Source organism: Borostomias antarcticus (genome assembly GCF_949987555.1).
Source record: "Borostomias antarcticus genome assembly, chromosome: 13".
NCBI lineage: Eukaryota > Metazoa > Chordata > Actinopteri > Stomiiformes > Stomiidae > Borostomias > Borostomias antarcticus.
In genome coordinates, this window is record NC_140246.1 from 14487855 (window position 1) to 14500622 (window position 12768).

General features: G+C 49.7%; 1 protein-coding gene across 1 annotated transcript in view; it reads left to right on the plus strand.

Annotated features, from left to right (window-relative positions):
• The window catches only part of pcloa (piccolo presynaptic cytomatrix protein a), a gene marked incomplete at both ends in the record, with an annotated part of 57813 nt that overhangs the window by 6631 nt on the left and 38414 nt on the right, over positions 1–12768 (plus strand). The gene's annotated exons all lie outside the window — the stretch shown is intronic.

Genomic DNA, 12768 nt, shown 5'->3' on the forward strand with positions numbered 1-12768 from the left:
CGCCTCAGGCCACTCTCCGTCTACAAAAGGCTGACACCTGACTCTGTGAGTGTGTGTGCGTGTGTGCGTGTGTGCGTGCGTGTGTGCGTGTGTGTGTGTGTGTGTGTGTGTGTGTGTGTGTGTGTGAGAGAGAGAGAGAGAGAGAGAGAGCGAGAGATGCCCAAGGGGAACATGAGAACCGAGTAGTGGGTGTGTTCATGTTCTAAAGGCGTGTTAGTGCTATAACTACAGTGATGTTTCCCATAGTCACTCAATTAGCATGTACGGATGTGCATTCAGTGGCCCTTGAACAGATGGTACCATATACAGTACAGTAGGTTCATCATACTACAGTAACGAAGGTAACACAATGCAGCACATACGGTTCAGTGGTTTAAAAACACACTGTCAAAACATTCTGTCCGTACAAAGCACTGATGCAAGAAATATCACAATTTCATTTAATTTATCTCGGCACATTACAAGGCGTGCAACGACGCAGTATTAATTTACCGTGGAGTTATGTATGAAGTGTTTATAAGTCAAGTGTTTCTTAGAAAGGGAGAGTTTGAGCTGTAACTAATACTAAAACTAATAAATGTATTCGCACTGAAAAAAAGAATGGTCTCCACCATTTTGTCAGCCAATCTGCTTTTCCAGGGAAATCCAGGTGTAGTTAATCTCATATGTTATCGAGTTTGGTCGCAATCGCACGTGACGTGTTAGCCACTTAGCGTGCTAGCATCGTAGGGTCGGCATGCTTCATTAGCCACTGTGTTTGTTGGGGGTTGTAACAACGCTAGCGCATGCACATTCCCCTTCCTAATCCTCACAAGGTCTATTTCAGGGGCGCTGAGTAGATTACTCACAACATTTCCGGCTCCACTTCACATGGCAGAGACCAAGATGTCACTAGTCTCTGTCCTTCGTCAGTGCGCATTACGAATTTACCTCACAACGTTGGTTTTACATCAAGGAAAATGGCTTTGCACAGTTAAAACAAACAACTATGAAAAAAAAAACCTTCTTGAACACTATTGGATGTTCTTCAAAGCCAAGAACTGAAGGCAGTGTTGTGTTTTAACATGAAAGTTAAATATTAAGCCAGTATTAGGCTTCCCATAGCCATTGAGGCCTGCACATTGATGCCATGACTCATGGGTAACTATCCTATGAGACTGGCAACAAGCGAGAATATGACTTCACCCACCCAGCAGAGCGAAACAAGATGGCTGTCATCATTTACTGCTACTAAAATGGCTACATCTGTCTTCCAAGTCTCAAATAGCTTCTCATATGTCTGAGCTTTCTACTAATGACACATCTTATGGGTCATGAAACGCTGCTTATCCACCTAATTGAGGTTGAGCATGGGGAACGGGGTCATTATGTAGGAGGAGTTCCCAAGGTGTTTTAATTGGAGATGATGACTCTGCTAAACCAGCATGTAACTAATAGGCTTGTTCGAGTGAGAAGCTAGATTACAGTATGTTGGAGAGGAGAAAGTTTGATGAACCACGAGAAAAGCCATGCGGAAATACCAGACAGCATCACCGACCCTCACTCAGCCCAGGCTGCCCATTCCGCTCACGCCCCATGTCACCTCAGTCACATACTGAATAGCACGTTCCATTATCCAGCGAAAGAAATCCCCCATAGAGACTTCCGTGGATGAAACGGTGTAAACTGCAGTCCGGTTCCTCAGAGCGGAGATCCGGTCCGCCCGTATCTCCTTTAACCCAGCCAGCCGGCCGTGCGTCACTCTTGTAGACCGTGTACTGAATGGCGTTCGCAGGTTCTTGTTAACGTTATAATATGGAGAGCGCCGGTCTTTGTGCGAGGAGGAGTGGCCGGGGTGTGAGTCACGCCCCGTGGCGGAGGGCCGTGGTGCGTGCTGCCGGCCGCTCCGCCCAACCTCCCCGGGATGGGGTGACTCACCCGCCCCTCTGCGCAGTCCACGGACGTGCCTCGCCTCTGTGTCACCCTCAGAATGCCGACGGGCAGTGTGTGCGCGTGTGTGCACGTGTGTAAGCATAAGCCATGTGAGAGTACAATATGCGTGGTGTGTGTGTGTTTGTGTGTGTGTGTGTGTGCGTGTGCGTGCGTGTGTGTGTGTGTGTGTGTGTGCGTGTGCGTGTGCGTGTGCGTGTGTGTGTGTGTGCGGGGGGAGATTGGCATGTGTACTAGGCTTGCATGACGTCTGAAGGAGTGGCGTCAGCCAGTGAAAGAGTGTGTGTGGAGACCTGCAGTTTGCAGAGTGAGCGGCTCGATATGTGTGGGCACAGCATTGTATTTTGAGGAGATTTAGTCATGACCTTCCGTGTGCGTGTGCGTTGGTGAGATGGTAATCTCGGCTTCCTGAAAGGGCTTAAAGGGCGACAGGATGCTGGTTTCTACCGAGGGCCTCGTCCCGGTCAGGTGCTCCTTGATGATGGTTCAGAATAGAGCGCTGTCGCCTCCTCTTAGGCTCAGCGCCGAGTCGTGAGACACTCTGCTCACGCTGCCGTCCCCGAGCTAGGGGGGGTGAACATGGCTAACGGCCTGCGCTGCCTTTGTAGTAGGACGTTTGTGTGTGTGTGTGTGCGTGTGGTGTGGATAGTAGTATGAAGCTAGAGAGAAAGAGAGAGAGAGAGAGATGTGTTAGGGATTGCTCCGTCGCTTGCATCAGGCAGTGATGAGTGCTCCAATTCAGTCTGGTGTTACATAACATGGGAGAGGCTCCAGGATGCTAGCCGAGCTAACGAGCTACAGCATCATAGCTAAGCCAAGCATGCTATGGACATACAGTAGCTAGCAGCGTTTGTTAGTGTTTGACATACGAAGAGCCTTAGTATAGTAGTATAACTACTAGGTTGAGGTTGGCTTCCTACAGGACCCAATACGATGTCTGTTACTCATATTAGCCAATGATCGTCAGTGTTTGTGGAGAAAGTAACACGCCTGTGGTTGGCTGAACCAGGGGGTCGAATTCTCCCAGGGTTTCTTTATGATTGTCCATCTGCTCTGGTCCGTCCAGTCCGGATTGGAGTGTGAGCCTCCTGATAGGCTATGCCAACGACCAGGTCCACACCTTAGGCCGCACCTCTGCCCTGTGTGTGTGCGTGTGTGTGTGTGTGTGTGTGCATGATCCCTAATCCATTTCTTCTCCCTGTCCGTGTCTGATCTGCTGAACACACACACACACACACACACACACACACACACACACACACACACACACACACACACACACACACACACACACACACACTCCCTGCTCATAGGCCAGTTTAGGGCTGTGCCTACACTCCCTCCCACCACTGCTGGCCAGTCTCAGCCAACCTGGCCAGCAGACTGTATAAGCAGGCTAGCCTCTCTCTTCTGAGTCACACACACATAAACACACACACACACACACACACACACACACATTTCTCAGTCTGGTACAGTGTTCTAGCTGCTCATCCTTATATAATCTACCACCTGCAACCTCCTTTTATAGAAATGTGGTATTTACAGTAGAGCGTAGGTCCATGGTGTGTGTGTGTGTGTGTTTGTTTGTTTGTGTGTGTGTGCGCGCGTGTAGGTATGTGTGTGTGTGTGCGTATGTGTGTGCGTGAGCGTGTATGTGTGTGTGTGTGTGTTTGATCTATTCCATACCATCTCTTCTTCTCCCGTCACGCGCCCTGAGGACAACATTGGGCAGAAATAGCCGGAGTGACAAAAGAGAAGACCCAAGTGACTGCAGGGCACCCTAGGAGTTTGGCTCTGTCCTCCTTTTTCTCTCTCTCTCTCTCTCTCTCTCTCTCCCTCTCCCTCCCTCTCCCCCCCCTTCCCCCTCTCCCTCTCTCTCTCTCCCTCCCCCCCCTTCCCCCTATCCCTCCCTCTCTTTCTCTCTCTCTCCCTCCCTCCCCCCCTTCCCCTTCTCCTTCCCTCTCTCTCCCTCTCTCTCTCTCTCCCCCCCCCCTTCCCCTTCTCCCTCCCTCTCTCTCTCTCTCTCTCTCTCTCCCTCTCTCCCTGGTCTTGATGTGTTTTGTATGTGCCTGTCTTCTTAAAGGGCCCATCTTGCTGCTGCCCACCCCCACGGTGCCCTACTCAGTCTCCCGCATGGCCTCGCTAGCAGGCATGAAAGGGACGCCATTTTTAGATATGAAGGTGTGCGTAGTGTGTGTGTGTGTGTGTGTGTGTGTGTGTGTGTGTGTGTCTACAGTATGTCTGTGTGCTGTGTTGTGATCAAACACTCACCAGCATTTATCCACCACATTTACCCTCGTCTTTTCCACCCTTTCAAAAACACCAGTGTGCAGTCTTACTAATGTAGACTCTAGGTAGCATCACCGATGTCTTATCTCCTCATATCTAACTCGTAGATATGTGGCCCCAATGATCATTCGTAATTGTACACTATGTGAAATAAGCAGCTATAACACGTCCTTTGCTATCAAAATGCCCCCACTAAGGGTTTGGCGTTTTCCTAAAGGGACCTCAAGGCTCCTAGAGACCTAGTCTGGAGCCACTAAACATGGGCAGAGGGGCGGAGCCAGTGCATTAGCCTGCCTTTCATATCCAGCTGCATCTGAACATTATTTCAACATTAATTAGTTGTGTGTATTATTATAGTAAAACATTATTTCATGGGGAGCATATAGTTAGGACTACTGTAAATGAAAAACAAATTTAAGGAATACACATTGCCATTTGTGTAATAAAAACCTCTGTGAAGTGAGAGTTAACGTGGAAGAAGTCCAAGTAAATTGCACTTTGTGTGTCAGATATGCTGCCGACAGCTCGCTAGAGTGCAGGACTTGTTAGCAATACCTAAAAAGGGGAAATCTGCGGTCAGTGACCAATCAGAGACCAAATCAGCCTCTCTGCAGAGCCCACTATCTGTGTGGGCCAATCAGCATCCTGTTGAAAATTCGATTGGATTCTCATTGGTGTCCATGAACATCATGGCTTGTTCCCAGACGTTCTTGCCGTATCGAGGGCTTCTAGGTACTCAGAATACTAGAGACGTTCCTCTGTAACAAGAGCCACTGCCGGGTCACGAGTATCTGTGATATCCCTGTCTGAGCTCCCAGCTTAGAAAGGGGGCGTATTTTAGCCAATCAGTGTTCCGGCCAAAAAGGGCAGAAAAAAATATGCTAGGAAATTGATGTTGTGCCAGCCCTGCTGAGGTCCAGAGAGGCGGATATGTAAAGTACACACACACACACACATACACACACACATACAACCTGCCCGATAATACAAGCTGTCGTATTTGTACGTCAAGACCTCTTTGGCCATGTCATTTACACCATGCTGCAAAACACTGCCCATGCAGACGCGCGTACACACTAGAGGTCTTCACGGGTCGGGTAAATCCGAGAGGACGGGTCCGGGTCCACATTTCCACGCTTTTATTATGGTCAGTTGGGTTCTGGTGGATCCGATTCTATTACCTCGGGTCCCGGGTCTGTTTATCATGCGTAATACCCGAGAGAAACGCATGACGCGAATTCAGTGAGACCGCGGGCGCGACGCGAGCGGAGACACGGCAGCCACCACCAGTAGCCTACCTTGTGAAAAATAAGCTCAAAGAAAATGAATATAAAGAGGTCAAACCTAGCGGCAGCCTTGTGTAGCCTTATTTATTTACGGCTGTTTCATTTCCATGCTGCCACATCACAGCCTGACAAAATAGTGATTGATCCTGTCGAGATTGAGAGGATCAATCAATCAATCAATCAAAGCTTTATTTGTATAGCGCATTTCATACCCAGAGGCAACACAATGTGCTTTACAGAGAACAAGGGAGGTGGGCATATGACCCACCCCTACATATTCCAGAGGAAAGCAAAAAAAACAGTAATCACCCGGGGGCCAGATAAGTGAGCTGTAAAAATTCTTCCCTGACCCCTCTCAACAAGGCGATCGAGCCAGCTCCAGGAGTATGTTTGTCTACCAGCTAAGAACATTTATAAAGCAATAAATTACATTAAATGACATTTTCAGAGTAAGAGAAGCTAAAAACAACATAGGAGAGACATGGCAAATACTGGTGTGTGTTTGCTATGGCCCAGGCCTAAAGCCAGAAGTGGGCTGGTGTATGTCTGTGTGTATGTGTGTGTGTGTTAACTAAATGCTACGACATCCACAGCAGACACAGGGGTATCTATCGGACTCAGGGAGGTCTGCTGGTGACAGTGGGGCATCCACTGGACCTGGTCAGAAGATAGGAGGGAGAGAGAGAGGCACTAGGGAGAGGGAAGGCAGAACAGGGTTAGTAGCACACAGAGCCATAAAAGCAACACGGATATTAAAACAGGCAACCTGGAGAAGCTCCTGGAATATATTTGTCTAATGGCTAAGAACATTTATAGAGCAATAAATTACATTAAATTACATTTTCAGGGCAAGAAAGGCTAAGAGCATCAGGTCCAGGCCTAAGCCAGATGTGGACTGATGTGTGTCTGTGTGTACAGTGTACGTGTGTGTGTGTGTGTTAACTAAATACTACAACATCCACAGCTGACACAGGGGTATCAATCGAACTCAGGGTGGTCTGCGGGCCACAGGATAAATCGCAATTCCTTCCAACTGTGATGCAACAGCATGCAAGCCAACAGCCGTGACAGCCTAAGCGATTAATGCTACTGCTACTTGCTACTACTGCCTGTCGGATCCGTAAAATACCCGATCCGACTCGGTTCTCGGGTCTCTGTCCTACTCCTGCTCTCGGACAAAATCGGGTCCGGTATACATATTTTTTTTAAATGATCGGATTTAGTCGGATCTCGGAACGAATGACTCGGGTCCATCTCGGTTTCGGGTCCACATTTTAGACCCGAGAAGACCTCTAGTACACACACACACACACACACAATTGCGCGCGCACTGACGAGCACAATTTGCTGATGACTAGTGAGTCATTAGTGCTGAGTTTAAATTCTTTGACCCAGACTTAGCCAGTTACTAGATTAAAAGGCATGACTGATGGAGTGGCTCGGCCGGGGTTAAGGGAAAACCCTCTTTAGTGGTCAGGTGTCACCGGCGTCTCCGTCTTCAGAGCGGACGAGGATTTGACGAGCGCCGGAGAAATCAAGAGGCAGATCGATCGACCTCGAGATGCTGTGATCGCTCTGTCGCACGCTTCCTGTCTGTAGAGGATGCGCCGGGGGGGGGGGGGGGGGGGGGTGGGCAGAGAGAGGAGGACAGGAGGGGGGCTGGGGGAGGAGGAGGAGGAGAGACCAGAGGAGTGGAACTGGAAGAGGAGAGAGCAGGAATCAAGAGATGGACGAAGGAAGAGTGCGCCTGATCCGCCGCCGCCTCCCGCCGCTTTTTGGTGACATTAAAAGCCGAGAGAAAAAGAGGTGTAAAAGGGATGTGTGTGAATGGAGGGCGGGGGGGGGGGGGGTGAGAGGGGGATGGATGACAGAAGGACTATAGGGGGGGGTGTTAAGAGGGGGGCCGTATCATGAAGGACGAATGCCAGCCTGCACCGCTATTGGCAAAATGCTAACAAGCCTCCTCACTAACCATCCGCCCATCTCTGGTCTCACCTCCTCGCTAACCATCCGCCCATCTCTGGTCTCACCTCCTCGCTAACCATCCGCCCATCTCCGGTCTCACCTCCTCGCTAACCATCCGCCCATCTCTGGTCTCACCTCCTCGCTAACCATCCGCCCATCTCCGGTCTCACCTCCTCGCTAACCATCCGCCCATCTCTGGTCTCACCTCCTCGCTAACCATCCGCCCATCTCTGGTCTCACCTCCTCGCTAACCATCCGCCCATCTCTGGTCTCACCTCCTCGCTAACCATCCGCCCATCTCTGGTCTCACCTCCTCGCTAACCATCCGCCCATCTCTGGTCTCACCTGCCGTCTCAGATCTGCCGTTGTCTTCTCTTCACGCTCGTTAGCATGGGGCTGCTTAATGACCTCTCCCTCTTAAACTGAGAGCTGGTTGGGGAGATCTCTCCGCCTCTCTCTCCGACCATACCCAGGGATCCAGTGGCACAAGCTGACATCACACACCTGCCCACCTGTATAGACACAACTGCTAGGGGAAATAAGGTTTGTATGCACGCATGCACACACACACACACACACACACACACACACACACACACACACACACACAGTGTTTTCAGTTTTCTCCCTCACCTCAGGGTGTATATATGGATGTCTCTCAGCTCTTCTATCAGATCCGCTTCACACTCGCACGCGAGCGTGCACACACACACAGACACACACAGACACACACACAGACACACACACAGACACACACACACAGACACACACACACACAGACACACACACACAGACACACACAGACACACACACACACAGACACACACACACACACACACAAACACACTCAACAGGAGGGAACCTTGTCTCTTCATTCTAGTCACGTAGAAAGGGACAGAACACCTCGGAGGACAAAGCGACATTTTTAGCATCGCTGTTTGATAGCGGGTTTTTATACTGATAATATACCAACGTAATGTGACGCTATTGAGATTAAACCAGCTAAATCGGTGTGGTAGCGCAGCTCCTGTGAGTAAAACACACTGGACACCACTTTGTTGTTTACCTCTATGTGCAATCGATTGAGTGGGGGTGGCTTACTGGCTCTTACAGCATGCTGTTACCTTAGACGGCTACCAAAATCTTCATCGACCTCCTGTCTCGATCACTGTCGTGTCAGGCTAGTCTAAATTTAGGAGGCCAGGCTCTCGCAGAAACCCTTTCTCTGCAATCAAAGGATCGCTCCGCCCTTGGGCGCGAGGACAGCCTCATCTGAATATCGACAGAAACGTCGAGTCATTGCAGGATTTGTTTCCAGATTATGTTACTGTTTGTGTGGAGTGTAGTCTCTGAACTCAGTTGTTGTTGTTGTTGTAGTTTTTTGGTGGGGGTTATTTTGTCCTTGGGAGTTTTGATGAAGTTGAAATAGGAGTAAATTATACAGACACTTACCTGTGTGTGTGCGCGCGCATGCGTGCGCGTGCGTCCGTGTGCGCGCATGTGTGTGTCGTCATTTTGTCCGTGCCCTGTGTGAGTCGTGTGTGTGTGCGTCATCAGCATTGTCATGTTTGAACGGCCGTGAATCATCTACAGTAAACATATGCATAGTTGGATGAACATTTGCACAAGTGCATCTGTGTTTGTGCACCCATTTGTATGTGTGCCTGTGCTCCTTGTGTGTGTGTGTGTGTGTGTGTGTGTGTGTGTGTGTGTGTGTGTGTGTGCACCTGTTGGTGTTCGTGTGTGCATGTTTGTTTGACCCCCCCCCCACCACCACACCTGGTTCTGAATGGGCCGTGCAGCTGCTTCCTACCCCAGGTCCGGTGTGCCTCAGACGGGCACGCTCAGTTGCGTGACTCCCTCTCAACTTAACGGCGCTCTGGCCGCCACGTAATGACACATAACAAGGAACAGACGCCACTAAAGCTCCGTTACCAAGAAACGCTTTTGGCCGGTTAGGATAACAGGCGTAGCCATTAGCATACTAGCTTTGGCTGATGGGCACATTGTAATTCCAGAGGAGGGAGGGAGGGAGAGAGAGAGAGAGAGGCTCAATCAATTTAATAGAACAAAGATGACACTTGCTATGCGTGTGCGTGTGTGTGTGTGTGTGTGTATGCATGTGCGCGAGTGTGTACGCGTGCGTGTGGTCTACTAGGTGTGCATGTGTATGAGGCAGGAAGCCCTTTTATTGGCGGATGATTCCCAGAGCCCCGCAGTCTGTGAAGTCTGATAACGACGCTGAGGACGAGACCAGAAGCCTGAGAAGCGACAGATCTTTTGGCTGACTGACTGACTGACTGACTGACTGACTGGCTGACTGGCTGACTGACTGACTGACTGACTGACTGACTGACTGGCTGACTGACTGACTGACTGACTGACTGACTGGCTGACTGACTTACTGACTGGCTGGCTGGCTGGCTGGCTGGCTGGCTGGCTGGCTGGATGGATGGGTTCTCATTAGTCCTTATCAGTGGGCATCTCCCTCTGCTCTCTCTCTCTCTCTGGTGTAATAGATAGAGCAGTTAAGCCGGAGAAGGAGGGGGGGGGGGGGGCTGGGGTGGGTGGGATTGGGGGGGTTTGGAGAGCTGGTGACAGAGTGACCTGGTCTGTTAGGGACACAGACACAGTACATTGTGGAATATACAGCATTACAGTTGAGATGTACGTTGCGTACGTTGCTGTCTGTCTGTCTCTCTCTTTCTCTCTCCCCTCCTCCTCCTCTCTGACCTTCCTCCTTTCTCGTCTCCGTTTTCCACAGTCTTTTTTACTCATAGAACAATGATCAGAGCCGGGATATCATTCAGATCCATGCTAGCTGTATTCCATTGAGAGCAGCCCTGGCGGTTAGCGACCGCTAACAAACAGGACAGCCTGTCCTGTCGTCCGCGCCGACGCCCGGAGGAGTCTGTATGGGCGGACCTGCCTGGCACAGACTGTGCGTGACATGGTTGCTCATGGTTTATTTACCTTGCCTGACTCTCTCTTTCTCTCTCTCTCTTTCTCTCTCTTTCTCTCTTTCTCTCTTTCTCTCTCTCTCTCTCTTTCTCTCTCTCTCTATCTCTCTCTCTCTCTCTCTATTTCTCTCTATCTCTCTCTCTCTCTCTATCTCTCTCTCTCTATCTCTATCTCTCTCTATCTCTCTCTCATTCTATCTCTCTCTCTTCTTTTCTCACTCCTGTCTGTCTCCTTATCTTGGTTACGTCCCAGTGCATATGAGACGCAACACGTTGGGAGTCATATTGAACGCTAATGATTATTCTCTACCTCATGAATAAACAAATAAAACGCCAACCAGAAAAACTAAACAAGGATGAGTTGTGGGACGTCTAACATCAGTAGCGCAGTGAACAGAAGCATGGATAACCAGGAGGGTGCTGGTGCTGTAAGGTTACTCTAGAAAACAATAGAGCAAAAACTCGGAGAGAAACGCAACAGAAGATGTGCTCCTGGGGGAGGAGAGACGGCCACTGGACTATGAGGTCTCCTGGCCCCAGTGCGCCCCCCCCTTCCCGGACTCCCCCGCCTGCTGGGCACTTACAAGACAGTTCGCCTTATTCACCTCAGCTGCCATATTATGCCATGTCAGTCTGACGTACTGTAATTAGGGGTGCGGATGCAGAAGTGCCCGTTGCCTTCAATGTTAAAAGTTCACTGTAAAAACACCACTTCAAGAACTAAAATAGTCAAAATAACAGGCTGAATACACTATCGGGTTTACAAACTCATTACCAGACTCCGATTGTTTTTCACTGCCGTTGTTTTCGCATTTGGAAGTACATCGGAGTGAATGCAGCTGACGGCTAACTATGGCTCATTCACCTCCATGTATTTCCAAGCGTACCCCAGACTGACCAATATGGCTGCCAGGTGAATAAGGCGCATACACCAAAACACCCAGCAGACCGAGCGAGAGGGTCGTTACAGTCCTCCTCAACCCCCCCCCCCATCTCCCTCTCTCTCTCTCCCTCTCTCTCTCTGTCTCTCTCTGTCTCCACCTCTCTCATCCCCACTTTCTCTTTCTTGCTGTTCCTCCTTCCCTCTCTCCCTCTCCTTCTCCCTCTCTCTCTCTCTCTCATCCTCACTTTCTTTCTTGCTCGTCCTCCTTACCCCCTCTCTCTCTCTCTCTGTCTCTCTCTCTCCTTTCCTCACTTTCTCTTGTCTTAGGAGGATGCCCTCGATCTCATATCTCATCTGGAGAGATTTTGCATGAGCCTGACTGTTAAGATCAGGCACAGCCAGGAAGAGAACGATGTCACGGTGCTGGGGAGCACAGGATGTAGGGCGGAGCTATTGGGACTTTACATCAGCTTGAGGATGTAGAGAACAATGCTGACAATCCTCCTCTGAGCCCTGTGTGTGTGTGTGTGTCTGTGTGTGTGCGTGTGTGCGTGCGTGCGTGCGCATGCGTGTTTGTGTGCGAACGAGAGAGAGTGTGTGAGAGTATTTTTGTGTCTCAGTCTGCCTGTGTGTTTGTGTTAAAGAAAGAGAAGTACAGGCAGCCCAAGCAGCTGCCTGCTGAATGCTGAGGTGGCACCAACACTGTTGAGCGTTTATAATCGTTTTTCTCCCCATGTTGGCAAACATAAGATATTAAAATCCCATCATTGAAATCGTAAATCTCAATGGCGCCCTTAAGCAATGATGTCTTTCTGTAGTGCTTATTTGAGTGCCTGTGGTTGTGAAGCGCTAAGATAACCATGACAGGACAGAATTAGAGGTCCTCTGAGACAGAGGATTTGAACAGCTGTAATCGTTAGGGTTTGTTGTCTGCTTGCGCCGCTGAAACGGCAGTTATTTTCAGAGATAGTTGGGATGTTTTGGTCCCAAGCAGGCTGAGGGTAAATGAAGCTGAAACCATCATACTTTGCTATACAGTAGCAGCTACACAAAACGTCCATTCTGGTTTTTGGCTTGTGCTGTCTGGCAGGTTTTATTGGCTCCAAAATAGGATGTTTACAGAAACATACAGTACTGTAAAAGCCACTCGCAATGTTTCTCACTTGGCGGTGTGACGTTTGTGGTTGACATGTCTGTGAATGTGGCCCATCCAGTCAAGGAGGGGAGCAGTTTGTGGGCTCTCAGGATAAAAGTCACATACAGTAATATGTGTGCTGTGCTGTACATCCTGCTGAATAAAATCATTTTGCTACCGCACAGTATGCTACAAACACGCGCGCGTACACACACAGTCAAACACACAGGTCATAGATATGCACACTTGGCCTCCTTGTCAGGGCAGTTGGGACACGGCTGCAGAGCCTGTCCAAGTCCGTCTGAGATGCACTGGTGA